This window comes from Capricornis sumatraensis, chromosome 20 (genome assembly GCF_032405125.1).
Source record: "Capricornis sumatraensis isolate serow.1 chromosome 20, serow.2, whole genome shotgun sequence".
Taxonomy (NCBI): Eukaryota; Metazoa; Chordata; class Mammalia; order Artiodactyla; family Bovidae; genus Capricornis; species Capricornis sumatraensis.
The window spans coordinates 2,258,812-2,283,863 of NC_091088.1; positions in this window are offsets into that span (position 1 = coordinate 2,258,812).

Below are 25,052 nucleotides of genomic sequence, written 5' to 3' on the forward strand. Positions count from 1 at the left end.
GATGGTCCCGCCCACATCCAGAGGAGCCCCGTTTTCCCCTCGTAGCTCGAGATGAGGGATCCTTTCCCTGCTTTCAACGGGAAAGAATTCCCGGCGTTCCCGTCGCATCTCAAGAGGAGGCACTCTCAACAGGAAAGGCGAGAGGAACTCCAAGGTCGTACCACCATTCCAAGAGTCCCCCAGATGTCTCAGTCCATTCCAGAGGAACCTTTTTGCCCGGCACTGGCTCATCTTTCACGCCGAGGATCGACTCACACCACGGTGGCACGTGGGACAGCCCTGTGGGAAAGCCTCGAGGGAAAGCCTCGAGGGATAACCACAGATCCTTTGATCCACGCGACGGAAAGCGTGACGTTGCTGCTACAGCCTGGAAGGAAAGCGCACGTGCATGCCCCCACTCGAGACGAGGCCTGACTCCCCTGGGGAGACTCCAGAAGTACCCAAAGATCCATGTCAGCCCCTGAGCGGAATCCTCGGTTTCGGCCCTGACTCCACACAAGGTTTTTGGCCCCGGTATCGACGAGAGAGGAATCCCGAGAGGGCCCCTAGCAACTCGCATGGGGACTGGCCTCTCCTGAGGCCACCAGGGCGGGTCCCTGAGGTCCCCGTCGTAACTCGAGAACACCTGCCGCAACTCGAGCAAATCCAGGAAGTTCTCCCTTCCAGGCGAGATGAGGCCTATTTCCGATGTGGCGTCTGGAGACTAATGACACCTAACCTCTGGAACTTCGAAAGGGTCTTTCACACCCTTGCTGCAACTCAAGAAGTTCACCGCCATTCCCGTCTCCACTCGAGAGGAAGCACGATGGTCCCGCCCACATCCAGAGGAGCCCCGTTTCCCCCTCGTAGCTCGATATGAGGGATCCTTTCCCTGCATTCAACGGGAAAGAATTCCCGGCGTTCCCGTCGCATATCAAGAGGAGGCACTCTCAACAGGAAAGGCGAGAGGAACTCCATGGTCGTACCACCATTTCAAGATTCCCCCAGATGTCTCAGTCCATTCCAGAGGAACCTCTTTGCCCTGCACTGGCTCATCTTTCACGCCGAGGATCGACTCACACCACGGTGGCACGTGGGATAGCCCTGTGGGAAAGCCTGGAGGGAAAGCCTCGAGGGAAAACCACAGATCCTTTGATCCACGCGACGGGAAGCGTGACATTGCTGCTCCAGCCTGGAAGGAAAGCGCACGTGCATGCCCCCACTCGAGACGAGGCCTGACTCCCCTGGGGAGACTCCAGAAGTACCCAAAGATCCATGTCAGCCCCTGAGAGGAATCCTCGGTTCCGGCCCTGACTCCACACAAGGTTTTTGGCCCCGGTATCCACGGGAGAGGAATCCCGAGAGGCCCCCTAGCAACTCGCATGGGGACTGGCCTCTCCTGAGGCCACCAGGGCGGGTCCCTGAGGTCCCCGTCGTAACTCGAGAACACCTGCCGCAACTCGAGAAAATCCAGGAAGTTCTCCCTTCCAGGCGAGATGAGGCCTATTTCCGATGAGGCGTCTGGAGACTAATGACACCTAACCTCTGGAACTTCGAAAGGGTCTTTCACACCCTTGCTGCAACTCAAGAAGTTCACCGCCATACCCGTCTCCACTCGAGAGGAAGCAAGATGGTCCCGCCCACATCCAGAGGAGCCCCGTTTCCCCCTCGGAGCTCGAGATGAGGGATCCTTTCCCTGCTTTCAACGGGAAAGGTTTCCCGGCGTTCCCGTCGCATCTCAAGAGGAGGCACTCTCAACAGGAAAGGCGAGAGGAACTCCATGGTCGTACCACCATACCAAGAGTCCCCCAGATGTCTCAGTCCATTCCAGAGGAACCTCTTTGCCGTGCACTGGCTCATCTTTCACGCTGAGGATCGACTCACACCACGGTGCCACGTGGGACAGCCCTCTGGGAAAGCCTCGAGGGAAAACCACAGATCCTTTGATCCACGCGACAGGAAGCGTGACATTGCTGCTACAGCCTGGAAGGAAAGCGCACGTGCATGCCCCCACTCGAGACGAGGCCTGACTCCCCTGGGGAGACTCCAGAAGTACCCAAAGATCCATGTCAGCCCCTGAGAGGAATCCTCGGTTCCGGCCCTGACTCCACACAAGGTTTTTGGCCCCGGTATCCACGGGAGAGGAATCCCGAGAGGCCCCCTAGCAACTCGCATGGGGACTGGCCTCTCCTAAGGCCACCAGGGCGGGTCCCTGAGGTCCCCGTCGTAATTCGAGAACACCTGCCGCAACTCAAGAAAATCCAGGAAGTTCTCCCTTCCAGGCGAGATGAGGCCTATTTCCGATGAGGCGTCTGGAGACTAATGACACCTAACCTCTGGAACTTCGAAAGGGTCTTTCACACCCTTGCTGCAACTCAAGAAGTTCACCGCCATACCCGTCTCCACTCGAGAGGAAGCAAGATGGTCCCGCCCACATCCAGAGGAGCCCCGTTTCCCCCTCGGAGCTCGAGATGAGGGATCCTTTCCCTGCTTTCAACGGGAAAGAATTCCCGGCGTTCCCGTCGCATCTCAAGAGTAGGCACTCTTAACAAGAAAGGCGAGAGGAACTCCATGGTTGTACCACCATTCCAAGAGTCCCCCAGATGTCTCAGTCCTTTCCAGAGGAACCTCTTTGCCCTGCACTGGCTCATCTTTCACGCCGAGGATCTACTCACACCACGATGGCCCGAGAGACAGTCCTGTGGGTAAGCCTCGAGGGAAAACCACAGATCCTTTGATCCACGCAACGGGAAGAGTAACATTGCTGCTACAGCCTGGAGGGAAAGCGCACGTGCATGCCCCCACTCGAGACGAGGCCTGACTCCCCTGGGGAGACTCCAGAAGTACCCAAAGATCCATGTCAGCCCCTGAGAGGAATCCTCGGTTCCGGCCCTGACTCCACACAAGGTTTTTGGCCCCGGTATCGACGGGAGAGGAATCCCGAGAGGCCCCCTAGCAACTCGCATGGGGACTGGCCTCTCCTGAGGCCACCAGGGCGGGTCCCTGAGGTCCCCGTCGTAACTCGAGAACACCTGCCGCAACTCGAGAAAATCCAGGAAGTTCTCCCTTCCAGGCGAGATGAGGCCTATTTCCCATGAGGCGTCTGGAGACGAATGACACCTAACCTATGGAACTTAGAAAGGGTCTTTCGCACCCTTGCTGCAACTCAAGAAGTTCACTGCCATACCCGTCTCCACTCGAGAGGAAGCACGATGGTCCCGCCCACATCCAGAGGAGCCCCGTTTTCCCCTCGGAGCTCGAGATGAGGGATCCTTTCCCTGCTTTCAACGGGAAAGAATTCCCGGCGTTCCCGTCGCATCTCAAGAGGAGGCACTCTCAACAGGAAAGGCGAGAGGAACTCCATGGTCGTACCACCATTCCAAGAGTCCCCCAGATGTCTCAGTCCATTCCAGAGGAACCTCTTTGCCCTGTACTGGCTCATCTTTCACGCCGAGGATGGACTCACACCACGGTGGCACGTGGGACAGCCCTGTGGGAAAGCCTCGAGGTAAAGCCTCCAGGGAAAACCACAGATCCTTTGATCCACGGGACGGGAAGTGTGACCTTGCTGCTACAGACTGGAAGGAAAGCGCACGTGCATGCCCCCACTCGAGAGGAGGCCTGACTCCCCTGGGGAGACTCCCGAAGTACCCAAAGATCCATGTCAGCCCCTGAGAGGAATCCTCGTTTCCGGCCCTGACTCCACACAAGGATTTTAGCCCCGGTATCGACGGGAGAGGAATCCCGAGAGGCCCCCTAGCACCTCGCATGGGGACTGGCCTCTCCTGAGGCCACCAGGGCGGGTCCCTGAGGTCCCCATCGTTTCTCGAGAACACCTGCAACAACTCGAGAAAATCCAGGAAGTTCTCCCTTCCAGGCGAGATGAGGCCTATTTCCGATGAGGCGTCTGGAGACTAATGACACCTAACCTCTGGAACTTCGAATGGGTCTTTCACACCCTTGCTGCAACTCAAGATGTTCACCGCCATACCCGTCTCCACTCGAGAGGAAGCACGATGGTCCCGCCCACATCCAGAGGAGCCCCGTTTCCCCCTCGTAGCTCGAGATGAGGGATCCTTTCCCTGCTTTCAACGGGAAAGAATTCCCGGCGTTCCCGTCGCATCTCAAGAGGAGGCACTCTTAACAAGAAAGGCGAGAGGAACTCCATGGTTGTACCACCATTCCAAGAGTCCCCCAGATGTCTCAGTCCTTTCCAGAGGAACCTCTTTGCCCTGCACTGGCTCATCTTTCACGCCGAGGATCTACTCACACCACGATGGCCCGAGGGACAGTCCTGTGGGTAAGCCTCGAGGGAAAACCACAGATCCTTTGATCCACGCAACGGGAAGAGTAACATTGCTGCTACAGCCTGGAGGGAAAGCGCACGTGCATGCCCCCACTCGAGACGAGGCCTGACTCCCCTGGGGAGACTCCAGAAGTACCCAGAAATCCATATCAGCCCCTGAGAGGAATCCTCGGTTCCTTCCCTGACTCCACACAAGGTTTTTGGCTCCAGTATCGACGGTAGAGGAATCCCGAGAGGCCCCCTAGCACCGCGCATGGGGACTGGCCTCTCCTGAGGCCACCAGGGCGGGTCCCTGAGGTCCCCGTCGTAACTCTAGAACACCTGCCGCATTTTGAGAAAATCCAGGAAGTTCTCCCTTCCAGGCGAGATGAGGCCTATTTCCCATGAGGCGTCTGGAGACTAATGACACCTAACCTCTGGAACTTCGAAAGGGTCGTTCACACCCTTGCTGCAACTCAAGAAGTTCACCGCCATACCCGTCTCCACTCGAGAGGAAGCACGACGGTCCCGCCCACATCCAGAGGAGCCCCGTTTCCCCCTCGTAGCTCGAGATGAGGGATCCTTTCCCTGCTTTCAACGGGAAAGAATTCCCGGCGTTCCAGTCGCATCTCAAGAGGAGGCACTCTCAACAGGAAAGGCGGGAGGAACTCCATGGTCGTACCACAATTCCAAGAGTCCTCCAGATGTCTCAGTCCATTCCAGAGGAACCTCTTCAACCTGCACTGGCTCATCTTTCACGCCGAGGATCGACTCACACCACGGTGGCACGTGGGACAGCCCTGTGGGAAAGCCTCGAGGGAAAGCCTCGGAGGATAACCTCAGATCCTTTGATCCACGCCACAGGAAGCGTGATATTGCTCCTACAGCCTGGAAGGAAAGCGCACGTGCATGCCCTCACTCGAGACGAGGCCTGTCTCCCTGGCGAGACTCCAGAAGTACCCAGAAATCCATATCAGCCCCTGAGAGGAATCCTCGGTTCCGACCCTGACTCCACACAAGGTTTTTGGCCCCGGTATCGACGGGAGAGGAATCCCGAGAGGCCCCCTAGCAACTCGCATGGGGACTGGCCTCTCCTGAGGCCACCAGGGCGGGTCCCTGAGGTCCCCGTCGTAACTCGAGAACACCTGCCGCAACTCGAGAAAATCCAGGAAGTTCTCCCTTCCAGGCGAGATGAGGCCTATTTCCGATGAGGCGTCTGGAGACGAATGACACCTAACCTCTGGAACTTCGAAAGGGTCTTTCACACCCTTGCTGCAACTCAAGAAGTTCACCGCCATACCCGTTTCAACTCGAGAGGAAGGACGATGGTCCCGCCCACATCCAGAGGAGCCCCGTTTCCCCCTCGTAGCTCGAGATGAGGGATCCTTTCCCTGCTTTCAACGGGAAAGAATTCCCGGCGTTCCCGTCGCATCTCAAGAGGAGGCACTCTCAACAGGAAAGGCGAGAGGAACTCCATGGTCGTACCACCATTCCAAGAGTCCCCCAGATGTCTCAGTCCATTCCAGAGGAACCTCTTTGCCCTGCACTGGCTCATCTTTCACGCCGAGGATGGACTCACACCACGGTGGCACGTGGGACAGCCCTGTGGGAAAGCCTCGAGGGAAAGCCTCGAGGGAAAACCACAGATCCTTTGATCCACGCGACGGGAAGCGTGACATTGCTGCTACAGCCTGGAAGGAAAGTGCACGTGCATGCCCCCACTCGAGACGAGGCCTGACTCCCCTGGGGAGACTCCAGAAGTACCCAAAGATCCATGTCAGCCCCTGAGAGGAATCCTTGGTTCCGGCCCTGACTCCACACAAGGTTTTTGGCCCCGGTATCGACGGGAGAGGAATCCCGAGAGGCCCTCGAGCAACTCGCATGGGGACTGGCCTCTCCTGAGGCCACCAGGGCGGGTCCCTGAGGTCCCCGTCGTAACTCGAGAACACCTGCCGCAACTCGAGAAAATCCAGGAAGTTCTCCCTTCCAGGCGAGATGAGGCCTATTTCCGATGAGGCGTCTGGAGACTAATGACACCTAACCTCTGGAACTTCGAAAGGGTCTTTCACACCCTTGCTGCAACTCAAGAAGTTCACTGCCATACCCGTCTCCTCTCGAGAGGAAGCACGATGGTCCCGCCCACATCCAGAGGAGCCCCGTTTTCCCCTCGTAGCTCGAGATGAGGGATCCTTTACCTGCTTTCAACGGGAAAGAATTCCCGGCGTTCCCGTCGCATCTCAAGAGGAGGCACTCTTAACAAGAAAGGCGAGAGGAACTCCATGGTTGTACCACCATTCCAAGAGTCCCCCAGATGTCTCAGTCCTTTCCAGAGGAACCTCTTTGCCCTGCACTGGCTCATCTTTCACGCCGAGGATCTACTCACACCACGATTGCCCGAGGGACAGTCCTGTGGGTAAGCCTCGAGGGAAAAACACAGATCCTTTGATCCACGAAACGGGAAGAATAACATTGCTGCTACAGCCTGGAGGGAAAGCGCACGTGCATGCCCCCACTCGAGACGAGGCCTGACTCCCCTGGGGAGACTCCAGAAGTACCCAAAGATCCATGTCAGCCCCTGAGAGGAATCCTCGGTTCCTTCCCTGACTCCACACAAGGTTTTTGGCTCCGGTATCGACGGGAGAGGAATCCCGAGAGGCCCCCTAGCAACTCGCATGGGGACTGGCCTCTCCTGAGGCCACCAGGGCGGGTCCCTGAGGTCCCCGTCGTAACTCTAGAACACCTGCCGCATTTCGAGAAAATCCAGGAAGTTCTCCCTTCCAGGCGAGATGAGGCCTATTTCCCATGAGGCGTCTGGAGACTAATGACACCTAACCTCTGGAACTTCGAAAGGGTCGTTCACACCCTTGCTGCAACTCAAGAAGTTCACCGCCATACCCGTCTCCACTCGAGAGGAAGCACGACGGTCCCGCCCACATCCAGAGGAGCCCCGTTTCCCCCTCGTAGCTCGAGATGAGGGATCCTTTCCCTGCTTTCAACGGGAAAGAATTCCCGGCGTTCCCGTCGCATCTCAAGAGGAGGCACTCTCAACAGGAAAGGCGAGAGGAACTCCATGGTCGTACCACCATTCCAAGAGTCCTCCAGATGTCTCAGTCCATTCCAGAGGAACCTCTTTAACCTGCCCTGGCTCATCTTTCACGCCGAGGATCGACTCACACCACGGTGGCACGTGGGACAGCCCTGTGGGAAAGCCTCGAGGGAAAGCCTCGGAGGATAACCTCAGATCCTTTGATCCACGCGACGGGAAGCGTGACATTGCTGCTACAGCCTGGAAGGAAAGCGCACGTGCATGCCCCCACTCGAGACGAGGCCTGACTCCCCTGGGGAGACTCCAGAAGTACCCAAAGATCCATGTCAGCCCCTGAGAGGAATCCTCGGTTCCGGCCCTGACTCCACACAAGGTTTTTGGCCCCGGTATCGACGGGAGAGGAATCCCGAGAGGCCCCCTAGCAACTCGCATGGGGACTGGCCTCTCCTGAGGCCACCAGGGCGGGTCCCTGAGGTCCCCGTCGTAACTCGAGAACACCTGCCGCAACTCGAGAAAATCCAGGAAGTTCTCCCTTCCAGGCGAGATGAGCCCTATTTCCGATGAGGCGTCTGGAGACTAATGACACCTAACCTCTGGAACTTCGAAAGGGTCTTTCACACCCTTGCTGCAACTCAAGAAGTTCACCGCCATACCCGTTTCCACTCGAGAGGAAGGACGATGGTCCCGCCCACATCCAGAGGAGCCCCGTTTCCCCCTCGTAGCTCGAGATGAGGGATCCTTTCCCTGCTTTCAACGGGAAAGAATTCCCGGCGTTCCCGTCGCATCTCAAGAGGAGGCACTCTCAACAGGAAAGGCGAGAGGAACTCCATGGTCGTACCACCATTCCAAGAGTCCCCCAGATGTCTCAGTCCATTCCAGAGGAACCTCTTTGCCCTGCACTGGCTCATCTTTCACGCCGAGGATGGACTCACACCACGGTGGCACGTGGGACAGCCCTGTGGGAAAGCCTCGAGGGAAAGCCTCGACGGAAAACCACAGATCCTTTGATCCACGCGACGGGAAGCGTGACATTGCTGCTACAGCCTGGAAGGAAAGTGCACGTGCATGCCCCCACTCGAGACGAGGCCTGACTCCCCTGGGGAAACTCCAGAAGTACCCAAAAATCCATGTCAGCCCCTGAGAGGAATCCTTGGTTCCGGCCCTGACTCCACACAAGGTTTTTGGCCCCGGTATCGACGGGAGAGGAATCCCGAGAGGCCCTCTAGCAACTCGCATGGGGACTGGCCTCTCCTGAGGCCACCAGGGCGGGTCCCTGAGGTCCCCGTCGTAACTCGAGAACACCTGCCGCAACTCGAGAAAATCCAGGAAGTTCTCCCTTCCAGGCGAGATGAGGCCTATTTCCGATGAGGCGTCTGGAGACTAATGACACCTAACCTCTGGAACTTCGAAAGGGTCTTTCACACCCTTGCTGCAACTCAAGAAGTTCACTGCCATACCCGTCTCCACTCGAGAGGAAGCACGATGGTCCCGCCCACATCCAGAGGAGCCCCGTTTTCCCCTCGTAGCTCGAGATGAGGGATCCTTTCCCTGCTTTCAACGGGAAAGAATTCCCGGCGTTCCCGTCGCATCTCAAGAGGAGGCACTCTCAACAGGAAAGGCGAGCGGAACTCCATGGTCGTACCACCATTCCAAGAGTCCCCCAGATGTCTCAGTCCATTCCAGAGGAACCTCTTTGCCCTGCACTGGCTCATCTTTCACGCCGAGGATCGACTCACACCACGGTGGCACGAGAGACAGCCCTGTGGGAAAGCCTCGAGGTAAAGCCTCCAGGGAAAACCACAGATCCTTTGATCCACGGGACGGGAAGAGTGACCTTGCTGCTACAGACTGGAAGGAAAGCGCACGTGCATGCCCCCACTCGAGAGGAGGCCTGACTCCCGTGGGGAGACTCCAGAAGTACCCAAAGATCCATGTCAGCCCCTGAGAGGAATCCTCGTTTCCGGCCCTGACTCCACACAAGGTTTTTGGCCCCGGTATCGACGGGAGAGGAATCCCGAGAGGCCCCCTAGCACCTCGCATGTGGACTGGCCTCTCCTGAGGCCACCAGGGCGGGTCCCTGAGGTCCCCATCGTTTCTCGAGAACACCTGCAACAACTCGAGAAAATCCAGGAAGTTCTCCCTTCCAGGCGAGATGAGGCCTATTTCCGATGAGGCGTCTGGAGACTAATGACACCTAACCTCTGGAACTTCGAATGGGTCTTTCACACCCTTGCTGCAACTCAAGATGTTCACCGTCATACCCGTCTCCACTCGAGAGGAAGCACGATGGTCCCGCCCACATCCAGAGGAGCCCCGTTTCCCCCTCGTAGCTCGAGATGAGGGATCCTTTCCCTGCTTTCAACGGGAAAGAATTCCCGGCGTTCCCGTCGCATCTCAAGAGGAGGCACTCTTAACAAGAAAGGCGAGAGGAACTCCATGGTTGTACCACCATTCCAAGAGTCCCCCAGATGTCTCAGTCCTTTCCAGAGGAACCTCTTTGCCCTGCACTGGCTCATCTTTCACGCCGAGGATCTACTCACACCACGATTGCCCGAGGGACAGTCCTGTGGGTAAGCCTCGAGGGAAAACCACAGATCCTTTGATCCACGCAACGGGAAGAGTAACATTGCTGCTACAGCCTGGAGGGAAAGCGCACGTGCATGCCCCCACTCGAGACGAGGCCTGACTCCCCTGGGGAGACTCCAGAAGTACCCAAAGATCCATGTCAGCCCCTGAGAGGAATCCTCGGTTCCTTCCCTGACTCCACACAAGGTTTTTGGCTCTGGTATCGACGGGAGAGGAATCCCGAGAGGCCCCCTAGCACCTCGCATGGGGACTGGCCTCTCCTGAGGCCACCAGGGCGGGTCCCTGAGGTCCCCGTCGTAACTCTAGAACACCTGCCGCATTTCGAGAAAATCCAGGAAGTTCTCCCTTCCAGGCGAGATGAGGCCTATTTCCCATGAGGCGTCTGGAGACTAATGACACCTAACCTCTGGAACTTCGAAAGGGTCTTTCACACCCTTGCTGCAACTCAAGAAGTTCACCGCCATACCCGTCTCCACTCGAGAGGAAACAAGATGGTCCCGCCCACATCCAGAGGAGCCCCGTTTCCCCCTCGTAGCTCGAGATGAGGGATCCTTTCCCTGCTTTCAACGGGAAAGAATTCCCGGCGTTCCCGTCGCATCTCAAGAGGAGGCACTCTCAACAGGAAAGGCGAGAGGAACTCCATGGTCGTACCACCATTCCAAGAGTCCTCCAGATGTCTCAGTCCATTCCAGAGGAACCTCTTTAACCTGCACTGGCTCATCTTTCACGCCGAGGATCGACTCACACCACGGTGGCACGTGGGACAGCCCTGTGGGAAAGCCTCGAGGGAAAGCCTCGGAGGATAACCTCAGATCCTTTGATCCACGCGACGGGAAGCGTGACATTGCTGCTACAGCCTGGAAGGAAAGCGCACGTGCATGCCCCCACTCGAGACGAGGCCTGACTCCACTGGGGAGACTCCAGAAGTACCCAAAGATCCATGTCAGCCCCTGAGAGGAATCCTCGGTTCCGGCCCTGACTCCACACAAGGTTTTTGGCCCCGGTATCCACGGGAGAGGAATCCCGAGAGGCCCCCTAGCAACTCGCATGGGGACTGGCCTCTCCTAAGGCCACCAGGTCGGGTCCCTGAGGTCCCCGTCGTAATTCGAGAACACCTGCCGCAACTCAAGAAAATCCAGGAAGTTCTCCCTTCCAGGCGAGATGAGGCCTATTTCCGATGAGGCGTCTGGAGACTAATGACACCTAACCTCTGGAACTTCGAAAGGGTCTTTCACACCCTTGCTGCAACTCAAGAAGTTCACCGCCATACCCGTCTCCACTCGAGAGGAAGCAAGATGGTCCCGCCCACATCCAGAGGAGCCCCGTTTCCCCCTCGGAGGTCGAGATGAGGGATCCTTTCCCTGCATTCAACGAGAAAGAATTCCCGGCGTTCCCGTCGCATCTCAAGAGGAGGCACTCTCAACAGGAAAGGCGAGAGGAACTCCATGGTCGTACCACCATTCCAAGAGTCCCCCAGATGTCTCAGTCCATTCCAGAGGAACCTCTTTGCCCTGCACTGGCTCATCTTTCACGCCGAGGATCGACTCAAACCACGGTGGCACGTGGGACAGCCATGTGGGAAAGCCTCGAGGGAAAGCCTCGAGGGAAAACCACAGATCCTTTGATCCACGCGACGGGAAGCGTGACAGTGCTGCTACAGCCTGGAAGGAAAGTGCACGTGCATGCCCCCACTCGAGACGAGGCCTGACTCCCCTGGGGAGACTCCAGAAGTACCCAAAGATCCATGTCAGCCCCTGAGAGGAATCCTCGGTTCCGGCCCTGACTCCACACAAGGTTTTTGGCCCCGGTATCGACGGGAGAGGAATCGCGAGAGGCCCCCTAGCAACTCGCATGGGGACTGGCCTCTCCTGAGGCCACCAGGGCGGGTCCCTGAGGTCCCCGTCGTAACTCGAGAACACCTGACACAACTCGAGAAAATCCAGGAAGTTCTCCCTTCCAGGCGAGATGAGGCCTATTTCCGATGAGGCGTCTGGAGACTAATGACACCTAACCTCTGGAACTTCGAAAGGATCTTTCACACCCTTGCTGCAACTCAAGAAGTTCACCGCCATACCCGTCTATACTCGAGAGGAAGCACGATGGTCCCGCCCACATCCAGAGGAGCCCCGTTTCCCTCTCGTAGCTTGAGATGAGGGATCCTTTCCCTGCTTTCAACGGGAAAGAATTCTCGGCGTTCCCGTCGCATCTCAAGAGGAGGCACTCTCAACAAGAAAGGCGAGAGGAACTCCACGGTTGTACCACCATTCCAAGCGTCCCCCAGATGTCTCAGTCCTTTCCAGAGGAACCTCTTTGCCCTGCACTGGCTCAGCTTTCACGCCGAGGATCTAATCACACCACGATGGCCCGAGGGACAGTCCTGTGGGTAAGCCTCGAGGGAAAACCACAGATCCTTTGATCCACGCAATGGGAAGAGTGACATTGCTGCTACAGCCTGGAGGGAAAGCGCACGTGCATGCCCCCACTCGAGACGAGGCCTGACTCCCCTGGGGAGACTCCAGGAGTACCCAAAGATCCATGTCAGCCCCTGAGAGGAATCCTCGGTTCCTTCCCTGACTCCACAAAAGGTTTTTGGCCCCGGTATCGACGGGAGAGGAATCCCGAGAGGCCCCCTAGCACCTCGCATGTGGACTGGCCTCTCCTGAGGCCTCCAGGGCGGGTCCCTGAAGTCCCCGTCGTAACTCTAGAACACCTGCCGCATTTCGAGAAAATCCAGGAAGTTCTCCCTTCCAGGCGAGATGAGGCCTATTTCCCATGAGGCGTCTGGAGACTAATGACACCTAACCTCTGGAACTTCGAAAGGGTCGTTCACACAATTGCTGCAACTCAAGAAGTTCACCGCCATACCCGTCTCCACTCGAGAGGAAGCACGACGGTCCCGCCCACATCCAGAGGAGCCCCGTTTCCCCCTCGTAACTCGAGATGAGGGATCCTTTCCCTGCTTTCAACGGGAAAGAATTCCCGGCGTTCCCGTCGCATCTCAAGAGGAGGCACTCTCAACAGGAAAGGCGAGAGGAACTCCATGGTCATACCACCATTCCAAGAGTCCTCCAGATGTCTCAGTCCATTCCAGAGGAACCTCTTTAACCTGCACTGGCTCATCTTTCACGCCGAGGATCGACTCACACCACGGTGGCACGTGGGACAGCCCTGTGGGAAAGCCTCGAGGGAAAGCCTCGGAGGATAACCTCAGATCCTTTGATCCACGCCACAGGAAGCGTGATATTGCTCCCACAGCCTGGAAGGAAAGCGCACGTGCATGCCCTCACTCGAGACGAGGCCTGTCTCCCTAGCGAGACTCCAGAAGTACCCAGAAATCCATATCAGCCCCTGAGAGGAATCCTCGGTTCCGACCCTGACTCCACACAAGGTTTTTGGCCCCGGTATCGACGGGAGAGGAATCCCGAGAGGCCCCCTAGCAACTCGCATGGGGACTGGCCTCTCCTGAGGCCACCAGGGCGGGTCCCTGAGGTCCCCGTCGTAACTCGAGAACACCTGCCGCAACTCGAGAAAATCCAGGAAGTTCTCCCTTCCAGGCGAGATGAGGCCTATTTCCTATGAGGCGTCTGGAGACGAATGACACCTAACCTATGGAACTTAGAAAGAGTCTTTCACACCCTTGCTGCAACTCAAGAAGTTCACCGCCATACCCGTCTCCACTCGAGAGGAAGGACGATGGTCCCGCCCACATCCAGAGGAGCCCCGTTTCCCCCTCGTAGCTCGAGATGAGGGATCCTTTCCCTGCTTTCAACGGGAAAGAATTCCCGACGTTCCCGTCGCATCTCAAGAGGAGGCATTCTCAACAGGAAAGGCGAGAGGAACTCCATGGTCGTACCACCATTCCAAGAGTCCCCCAGATGACTCAGTCCATTCCAGAGGAACCTCTTTGCCCTGCACTGGCTCATCTTTCACGCCGAGGATGGACTCACACCACGGTGGCACTTGGGACAGCCCTGTGGGAAAGCCTCGAGGGAAAGCCTCGAGGGAAAACCACAGATCCTTTGATCCACGCGACGGGAAGCGTGACATTGCTGCTACAGCCTGGAAGGAAAGTGCACGTGCATGCCCCCACTCGAGACGAGGCCTGACTCCCCTGGGGAGACTCCAGAAGTACCCAAAGATCCATGTCAGCCCCTGAGAGGAATCCTTGGTTCCGGCCCTGACTCCACACAAGGTTTTTGGCCCCGGTATCGACGGGAGAGGAATCCCGAGAGGCCCCCTAGCAACTCGCATGGGGACTGGCCTCTCCTGAGGCCACCAGGGCGGGTCCCTGAGGTCCCCGTCGTAACTCGAGAACACCTGCCGCAACTCGAGAAAATCCAGGAAGTTCTCCCTTCCAGGCGAGATGAGGCCTATTTCCGATGAGGCGTCTGGAGACTAATGACACCTAACCTCTGGAACTTCGAAAGGGTCTTTCACACCCTTGCTGCAACTCAAGAAGTTCACTGCCATACCCGTCTCCACTCGAGAGGAAGCACGATGGTCCCGCCCACATCCAGAGGAGCCCCGTTTTCCCCTCGTAGCTCGAGATGAGGGATCCTTTCCCTGCTTTCAACGGGAAAGAATTCCCGGCGTTCCCGTCGCATCTCAAGAGGAGGCACTCTCAACAGGAAAGGCGAGAGGAACTCCATGGTCGTACCACCATTCCAAGAGTCCCCCAGATGTCTCAGTCCATTCCAGAGGAACCTCTTTGCCCTGCACTGGCTCATCTTTCACGCCGAGGATCGACTCACAACACGGTGGCACGTGGGACAGCCCTGTGGGAAAGCCTCGAGGTAAAGCCTCCAGGGAAAACCACAGATCCTTTGATCCTCGGGACGGGAAGAGTGACCTTGCTGCTACAGACTGGAAGGAAAGCGCACGTGCATGCCCCCACTCGAGAGGAGGCCTGACTCCCCTGGGAGACTCCAGAAGTACCCAAAGATCCATGTCAGCCCCTGAGAGGAATCCTCGTTTCCGGCCCTGACTCCACACAAGGTTTTTGGCCCCGGTATCGACGGGAGAGGAATCCCGAGAGGCCCCCTAGCACCTCGCATGGGGACTGGCCTCTCCTGAGGCCACCAGGGCGGGTTCCTGAGGTCCCCATCGTTTCTCGAGAACACCTGCAACAACTCGAGAAAATCCAGGAAGTTCTCCCTTCCAGGCGAGATGAGGCCTATTTCCGATGAGGCGTCTGGAGACGAATGACACCTAACCTCTGGAACTTCGAAAGGGTCTTTCACACCCTTGCTGCAACTCAAGATGTTCACCGCCATACCCGTCTCCACTCGAGAGGAAGCACGATGGTCCCGCCCACATCCAGAGGAGCCCCGTTTCTCCCTCGTAGCTCGAGATGAGGGATCCTTTCCCTGCTTTCAACGGGAAAGAATTCCCGGCGTTCCCGTCGCATCTAAAGAGGAGGCCCTCTTAACAAGAAAGGCGAGAGGAACTCCATGGTTGTACCACCATTCCAAGAGTCCCCCAGATGTCTCAGTCCTTTCCAGAGGAACCTCTTTGCCCTGCACTGGCTCATCTTTCACGCCGAGGATCTACTCACACCACGATGGCCCGAGGGACAGTCCTGTGGGTAAGCCTCGAGGGAAAACCACAGATCCTTTGATCCACGCAACGGGAAGAGTAATATTGCTGCTACAGCCTGGAGGGAAAGCGCACGTGCATGCCCCCACTCGAGACGAGGCCTGACTCCCCTGGGGAGACTCCAGAAGTACCCAAAGATCCATGTCAGCCCCTGAGAGGAATCCTCGGTTCCTTCCCTGACTCCACACAAGGTTTTTGGCTCCGGTATCGACGGGAGAGGAATCCCGAGAGGCCCCCTAGCACCTCGCATGGGGACGGGCCTCTCCTCAGGCCACCAGGGCGGGTCCCTGAGGTCCCCGTCGTAACTCTAGAACACCTGCCGCATTTCGAGAAAATCCAGGAAGTTCTCCCTTCCAGGCGAGATGAGGCCTATTTCCCATGAGGCGTCTGGAGACTAATGACACCTAACCTCTGGAACTTCGAAAGGGTCGTTCACACCCTTGCTGCAACTCAAGAAGTTCACCGCCATACCCGTCTCCACTCGAGAGGAAGCACGACGGTCCCGCCCACATCCAGAGGAGCCCCGTTTCCCCCTCGTAGCTCGAGATGAGGGATCCTTTCCCTGCTTTCAACGGGAAAGAATTCCCTTCGTTCCCGTCGCATCTCAAGAGGAGGCACTCTCAACAGGAAAGGCGAGAGGAACTCCATGGTCGTACCACCATTCCAAGAGTCCCCCAGATGTCTCAGTCCATTCCAGAGGAACCTCTTTGCCCTGCACTGGCTCATCTTTCACGCCGAGGATCGACTCACACCACGGTGGCACGTGGGACAGCCCTGTGGGAAAGCCTCGAGGGAAAGCCTCGAGGGAAAACCACAGATCCTTTGATCCCCGCCACGGGAAGCGTGACATTGCTGCTACAGCCTGGAAGGAAAGCGCACGTGCATGCCCCCACTCGAGACGAGGCCTGACTCCCCTGGGGAGACTCCAGAAGTACCCAAAGATCCATGTCAGCCCCTGAGAGGAATCCTCGGTTCCGGCCCTGACTCCACACAAGGTTTTTGGCCTCGCTATCGACGGGAGAGGAATCCCGAGAGGCCCCCTAGCAACTCGCATGGGGACTGGCCTCTCCTGAGGCCACCAGGGCGGGTCCCTGAGGTCCCCGTCGTAACTCGAGAACACCTGCCGCAACTCGAGAAAATCCAGGAAGTTCTCCCTTCCAGGCGAGATGAGCCCTATTTCCGATGAGGCGTCTGGAGACTAATGACACCTAACCTCTGGAACTTCGAAAGGGTCTTTCACACCCTTGCTGCAACTCAAGAAGTTCACTGCCATACCCGTCTCCACTCGAGAGGAAGCACGATGGTCCCGCCAACATCCAGAGGAGCCCCGTTTTCCCCTCGTAGCTCGAGATGAGGGATCCTTTCCCTGCTTTCAATGGGAAAGAATTCCCGGCGTTCCCGTCGCATCTCAAGAGGAGGCACTCTCAACAGGAAAGGCGAGAGGAACTCCATGGTCGTACCACCATTCCAAGAGTCCCCCAGATGTCTCAGTCCATTCCAGAGGAACCTCTTTGCCCTGCACTGGCTCATCTTTCACGCCGAGGATCGACTCACACCACGGTGGCACGTGGGACAGCCCTGTGGGAAAGCCTCGAGGTAAAGCCTCCAGGGAAAACCACAGATCCTTTGATCCACAAGACGGGAAGAGTGACCTTGCTGCTACAGACTGGAAGGAAAGCGCACGTGCATGCCCCCACTCGAGAGGAGGCCTGACTCCCCTGGGGAGACTCCAGAAGTACCCAAAGATCCATGTCAGCCCCTGAGAGGAATCCTCGTTTCCGGCCCTGACTCCACACAAGGTTTTTGGCCCCGGTATCGACGGGAGAGGAATCCCGAGAGGCCCCCTAGCACCTCGCATGGGGACTGGCCTCTCCTGAGGCCACCAGGGCGGGTCCCTGAGGTCCCCATCGTTTCTCGAGAACACCTGCCGCAACTCAAGAAAATCCAGGAAGTTCTCCCTTCCAGGCGAGATGAGGCCTATTTCCGATGAGGCGTCTGGAGACTAATGACACCTAACCTCTGGAACTTCGAATGGGTCTTTCACACCCTTGCTGCAACTCAAGATGTTCACCGCCATACCCGTCTCCACTCGAGAGGAAGCACGATGGTCCCGCCCACATCCAGAGGAGCCCCGTTTCCCCCTCTTAGCTCGAGATGAGGGATCCTTTCCCTGCTTTCAACGGGAAAGAATTCCCGGCGTTCCCGTCGCATCTCAAGAGGAGGCACTCTTAACAAGAAAGGCGAGAGGAACTCCATGGTTGTACCACCATTCCAAGAGTCCCCCAGATGTCTCAGTCCTTTCCAGAGGAACCTCTTTGCCCTGCACTGGCTCATCTTTCACGCCGAGGATCTACTCACACCACGATGGCCCGAGGGACAGTCCTGTGGGTAAGCCTCGAGGGAAAACCACAGATCCTTTGATCCACGCAACGGGAAGAGTAACATTGCTGCTACAGCCTGGAGGGAAAGCGCACGTGCATGCCCCCACTCGAGACGAGGCCTGACTCCCCTGGGGAGACTCCAGAAGTACCCAAAGATCCATGTCAGCCCCTGAGAGGAAACCTCGGTTCCTTCCCTGACTCCACACAAAGTTTTTGGCTCCAGTATCGACGGTAGAGGAATCCCGAGAGGCCCCCTAGCACCGCGCATGGGGACTGGCCTCTCCTGAGGCCACCAGGGCGGGTCCCTGAGGTCCCCGTCGTAACTCTAGAACACCTGCCGCATTTCGAGAAAATCCAGGAAGTTCTCCCTTCCAGGCGAGATGAGGCCTATTTCCCATGAGGCGTCTGGAGACTAATGACACCTAACCTCTGGAACTTCGAAAGGGTCGTTCACACCCTTGCTGCAACTCAAGAAGTTCACCGCCATACCCGTCTCCACTCGAGAGGAAGCACGACGGTCCCGCCCACATCCAGAGGAGCCCCGTTTCCCCCTCGTAGCTCGAGATGAGGGATCCTTTCCCTGCTTTCAACGGGAAAGAATTCCCGGCGTTCCAGTCGCATCTCAAGAGGAGGCACTCTCAACAGGAAAGGCGGGAGGAACTCCATGGTCGTACCACAATTCCAAGAGTCCTCCAGATGTCTCAGTCCATTCCAGAGGAACCTCTTCAACCTGCACTGGCTCATCTTTCACGCCGAGGATCGACTCACACCACGGTGGCACGTGGGACAGCCCTGTGGGAAAGCCTCGAGGGAAAGCCTCGGAGGATAACCTCAGATCCTTTGATCCACGCCACAGGAAGCGTGATATTGCTCCTACAGCCTGGAAGGAAAGCGCACGTGCATGCCCTCACTCGAGACGAGGCCTGTCTCCCTGGCGAGACTCCAGAAGTACCCAGAAATCCATATCAGCCCCTGAGAGGAATCCTCGGTTCCGACCCTGACTCCACACAAGGTTTTTGGCCCCGGTATCGACGGGAGAGGAATCCCGAGAGGCCCCCTAGCAACTCGCATGGGGACTGGCCTCTCCTGAGGCCACCAGGGCGGGTCCCTGAGGTCCCCGTCGTAACTCGAGAACACCTGCCGCAACTCGAGAAAATCCAGGAAGTTCTCCCTTCCAGGCGAGATGAGGCCTATTTCCCATGAGGCGTCTGGAGACGAATGACACCTAACCTCTGGAACTTCGAAAGGGTCTTTCACACCCTTGCTGCAACTCAAGAAGTTCACCGCCATACCCGTTTCAACTCGAGAGGAAGGACGATGGTCCCGCCCACATCCAGAGGAGCCCCGTTTCCCCCTCGTAGCTCGAGATGAGGGATCCTTTCCCTGCTTTCAACGGGAAAGAATTCCCGGCGTTCCCGTCGCATCTCAAGAGGAGGCACTCTCAACAGGAAAGGCGAGAGGAACTCCATGGTCGTACCACCATTCCAAGAGTCCCCCAGATGTCTCAGTCCATTCCAGAGGAACCTCTTTGCCCTGCACTGGCTCATCTTTCACGCCGAGGATGGACTCACACCACGGTGGCACGTGGGACAGCCCTGTGGGAAAGCCTCGAGGGAAAGCCTCGAGGGAAAACCACAGATCCTTTGATCCACGCGACGGGAAGCGTGACATTGCTGCTACAGCCTGGAAGGAAAGTGCACGTGCATGCCCCCACTCGAGACGAGGCCTGACTCCCCTGGGGAGACTCCAGAAGTACCCAAAGATCCATGTCAGCCCCTGAGAGGAATCCTTGGTTCCGGCCCTGACTCCACACAAGGTTTTTGGCCCCGGTATCGACGGGAGAGGAATCCCGAGAGGCCCTCGAGCAACTCGCATGGGGACTGGCCTCTCCTGAGGCCACCAGGGCGGGTCCCTGAGGTCCCCGTCGTAACTCGAGAACACCTGCCGCAACTCGAGAAAATCCAGGAAGTTCTCCCTTCCAGGCGAGATGAGGCCTATTTCCGATGAGGCGTCTGGAGACTAATGACACCTAACCTCTGGAACTTCGAAAGGGTCTTTCACACCCTTGCTGCAACTCAAGAAGTTCACTGCCATACCCGTCTCCTCTCGAGAGGAAGCACGATGGTCCCGCCCACATCCAGAGGAGCCCCGTTTTCCCCTCGTAGCTCGAGATGAGGGATCCTTTACCTGCTTTCAACGGGAAAGAATTCCCGGCGTTCCCGTCGCATCTCAAGAGGAGGCACTCTTAACAAGAAAGGCGAGAGGAACTCCATGGTTGTACCACCATTCCAAGAGTCCCCCAGATGTCTCAGTCCTTTCCAGAGGAACCTCTTTGCCCTGCACTGGCTCAACTTTCACGCCGAGGATCTACTCACACCACGATTGCCCGAGGGACAGTCCTGTGGGTAAGCCTCGAGGGAAAAACACAGATCCTTTGATCCACGAAACGGGAAGAATAACATTGCTGCTACAGCCTGGAGGGAAAGCGCACGTGCATGCCCCCACTCGAGACGAGGCCTGACTCCCCTGGGGAGACTCCAGAAGTACCCAAAGATCCATGTCAGCCCCTGAGAGGAATCCTCGGTTCCTTCCCTGACTCCACACAAGGTTTTTGGCTCCGGTATCGACGGGAGAGGAATCCCGAGAGGCCCCCTAGCAACTCGCATGGGGACTGGCCTCTCCTGAGGCCACCAGGGCGGGTCCCTGAGGTCCCCGTCGTAACTCTAGAACACCTGCCGCATTTCGAGAAAATCCAGGAAGTTCTCCCTTCCAGGCGAGATGAGGCCTATTTCCCATGAGGCGTCTGGAGACTAATGACACCTAACCTCTGGAACTTCGAAAGGGTCGTTCACACCCTTGCTGCAACTCAAGAAGTTCACCGCCATACCCGTCTCCACTCGAGAGGAAGCACGACGGTCCCGCCCACATCCAGAGGAGCCCCGTTTCCCCCTCGTAGCTCGAGATGAGGGATCCTTTCCCTGCTTTCAACGGGAAAGAATTCCCGGCGTTCCCGTCGCATCTCAAGAGGAGGCACTCTCAACAGGAAAGGCGAGAGGAACTCCATGGTCGTACCACCATTCCAAGAGTCCTCCAGATGTCTCAGTCCATTCCAGAGGAACCTCTTTAACCTGCCCTGGCTCATCTTTCACGCCGAGGATCGACTCACACCACGGTGGCACGTGGGACAGCCCTGTGGGAAAGCCTCGAGGGAAAGCCTCGGAGGATAACCTCAGATCCTTTGATCCACGCGACGGGAAGCGTGACATTGCTGCTACAGCCTGGAAGGAAAGCGCACGTGCATGCCCCCACTCGAGACGAGGCCTGACTCCCCTGGGGAGACTCCAGAAGTACCCAAAGATCCATGTCAGCCCCTGAGAGGAATCCTCGGTTCCGGCCCTGACTCCACACAAGGTTTTTGGCCCCGGTATCGACGGGAGAGGAATCCCGAGAGGCCCCCTAGCAACTCGCATGGGGACTGGCCTCTCCTGAGGCCACCAGGGCGGGTCCCTGAGGTCCCCGTCGTAACTCGAGAACACCTGCCGCAACTCGAGAAAATCCAGGAAGTTCTCCCTTCCAGGCGAGATGAGCCCTATTTCCGATGAGGCGTCTGGAGACTAATGACACCTAACCTCTGGAACTTCGAAAGGGTCTTTCACACCCTTGCTGCAACTCAAGAAGTTCACCGCCATACCCGTTTCCACTCGAGAGGAAGGACGATGGTCCCGCCCACATCCAGAGGAGCCCCGTTTCCCCCTCGTAGCTCGAGATGAGGGATCCTTTCCCTGCTTTCAACGGGAAAGAATTCCCGGCGTTCCCGTCGCATCTCAAGAGGAGGCACTCTCAACAGGAAAGGCGAGAGGAACTCCATGGTCGTACCACCATTCCAAGAGTCCCCCAGATGTCTCAGTCCATTCCAGAGGAACCTCTTTGCCCTGCACTGGCTCATCTTTCACGCCGAGGATGGACTCACACCACGGTGGCACGTGGGACAGCCCTGTGGGAAAGCCTCGAGGGAAAGCCTCGACGGAAAACCACAGATCCTTTGATCCACGCGACGGGAAGCGTGACATTGCTGCTACAGCCTGGAAGGAAAGTGCACGTGCATGCCCCCACTCGAGACGAGGCCTGACTCCCCTGGGGAAACTCCAGAAGTACCCAAAAATCCATGTCAGCCCCTGAGAGGAATCCTTGGTTCCGGCCCTGACTCCACACAAGGTTTTTGGCCCCGGTATCGACGGGAGAGGAATCCCGAGAGGCCCTCTAGCAACTCGCATGGGGACTGGCCTCTCCTGAGGCCACCAGGGCGGGTCCCTGAGGTCCCCGTCGTAACTCGAGAACACCTGCCGCAACTCGAGAAAATCCAGGAAGTTCTCCCTTCCAGGCGAGATGAGGCCTATTTCCGATGAGGCGTCTGGAGACTAATGACACCTAACCTCTGGAACTTCGAAAGGGTCTTTCACACCCTTGCTGCAACTCAAGAAGTTCACTGCCATACCCGTCTCCACTCGAGAGGAAGCACGATGGTCCCGCCCACATCCAGAGGAGCCCCGTTTTCCCCTCGTAGCTCGAGATGAGGGATCCTTTCCCTGCTTTCAACGGGAAAGAATTCCCGGCGTTCCCGTCGCATCTCAAGAGGAGGCACTCTCAACAGGAAAGGCGAGCGGAACTCCATGGTCGTACCACCATTCCAAGAGTCCCCCAGATGTCTCAGTCCATTCCAGAGGAACCTCTTTGCCCTGCACTGGCTCATCTTTCACGCCGAGGATCGACTCACACCACGGTGGCACGAGAGACAGCCCTGTGGGAAAGCCTCGAGGTAAAGCCTCCAGGGAAAACCACAGATCCTTTGATCCACGGGACGGGAAGAGTGACCTTGCTGCTACAGACTGGAAGGAAAGCGCACGTGCATGCCCCCACTCGAGAGGAGGCCTGACTCCCGTGGGGAGACTCCAGAAGTACCCAAAGATCCATGTCAGCCCCTGAGAGGAATCCTCGTTTCCGGCCCTGACTCCACACAAGGTTTTTGGCCCCGGTATCGACGGGAGAGGAATCCCGAGAGGCCCCCTAGCACCTCGCATGTGGACTGGCCTCTCCTGAGGCCACCAGGGCGGGTCCCTGAGGTCCCCATCGTTTCTCGAGAACACCTGCAACAACTCGAGAAAATCCAGGAAGTTCTCCCTTCCAGGCGAGATGAGGCCTATTTCCGATGAGGCGTCTGGAGACTAATGACACCTAACCTCTGGAACTTCGAATGGGTCTTTCACACCCTTGCTGCAACTCAAGATGTTCACCGTCATACCCGTCTCCACTCGAGAGGAAGCACGATGGTCCCGCCCACATCCAGAGGAGCCCCGTTTCCCCCTCGTAGCTCGAGATGAGGGATCCTTTCCCTGCTTTCAACGGGAAAGAATTCCCGGCGTTCCCGTCGCATCTCAAGAGGAGGCACTCTTAACAAGAAAGGCGAGAGGAACTCCATGGTTGTACCACCATTCCAAGAGTCCCCCAGATGTCTCAGTCCTTTCCAGAGGAACCTCTTTGCCCTGCACTGGCTCATCTTTCACGCCGAGGATCTACTCACACCACGATTGCCCGAGGGACAGTCCTGTGGGTAAGCCTCGAGGGAAAACCACAGATCCTTTGATCCACGCAACGGGAAGAGTAACATTGCTGCTACAGCCTGGAGGGAAAGCGCACGTGCATGCCCCCACTCGAGACGAGGCCTGACTCCCCTGGGGAGACTCCAGAAGTACCCAAAGATCCATGTCAGCCCCTGAGAGGAATCCTCGGTTCCTTCCCTGACTCCACACAAGGTTTTTGGCTCTGGTATCGACGGGAGAGGAATCCCGAGAGGCCCCCTAGCACCTCGCATGGGGACTGGCCTCTCCTGAGGCCACCAGGGCGGGTCCCTGAGGTCCCCGTCGTAACTCTAGAACACCTGCCGCATTTCGAGAAAATCCAGGAAGTTCTCCCTTCCAGGCGAGATGAGGCCTATTTCCCATGAGGCGTCTGGAGACTAATGACACCTAACCTCTGGAACTTCGAAAGGGTCTTTCACACCCTTGCTGCAACTCAAGAAGTTCACCGCCATACCCGTCTCCACTCGAGAGGAAACAAGATGGTCCCGCCCACATCCAGAGGAGCCCCGTTTCCCCCTCGTAGCTCGAGATGAGGGATCCTTTCCCTGCTTTCAACGGGAAAGAATTCCCGGCGTTCCCGTCGCATCTCAAGAGGAGGCACTCTCAACAGGAAAGGCGAGAGGAACTCCATGGTCGTACCACCATTCCAAGAGTCCTCCAGATGTCTCAGTCCATTCCAGAGGAACCTCTTTAACCTGCACTGGCTCATCTTTCACGCCGAGGATCGACTCACACCACGGTGGCACGTGGGACAGCCCTGTGGGAAAGCCTCGAGGGAAAGCCTCGGAGGATAACCTCAGATCCTTTGATCCACGCGACGGGAAGCGTGACATTGCTGCTACAGCCTGGAAGGAAAGCGCACGTGCATGCCCCCACTCGAGACGAGGCCTGACTCCACTGGGGAGACTCCAGAAGTACCCAAAGATCCATGTCAGCCCCTGAGAGGAATCCTCGGTTCCGGCCCTGACTCCACACAAGGTTTTTGGCCCCGGTATCCACGGGAGAGGAATCCCGAGAGGCCCCCTAGCAACTCGCATGGGGACTGGCCTCTCCTAAGGCCACCAGGTCGGGTCCCTGAGGTCCCCGTCGTAATTCGAGAACACCTGCCGCAACTCAAGAAAATCCAGGAAGTTCTCCCTTCCAGGCGAGATGAGGCCTATTTCCGATGAGGCGTCTGGAGACTAATGACACCTAACCTCTGGAACTTCGAAAGGGTCTTTCACACCCTTGCTGCAACTCAAGAAGTTCACCGCCATACCCGTCTCCACTCGAGAGGAAGCAAGATGGTCCCGCCCACATCCAGAGGAGCCCCGTTTCCCCCTCGGAGGTCGAGATGAGGGATCCTTTCCCTGCATTCAACGAGAAAGAATTCCCGGCGTTCCCGTCGCATCTCAAGAGGAGGCACTCTCAACAGGAAAGGCGAGAGGAACTCCATGGTCGTACCACCATTCCAAGAGTCCCCCAGATGTCTCAGTCCATTCCAGAGGAACCTCTTTGCCCTGCACTGGCTCATCTTTCACGCCGAGGATCGACTCAAACCACGG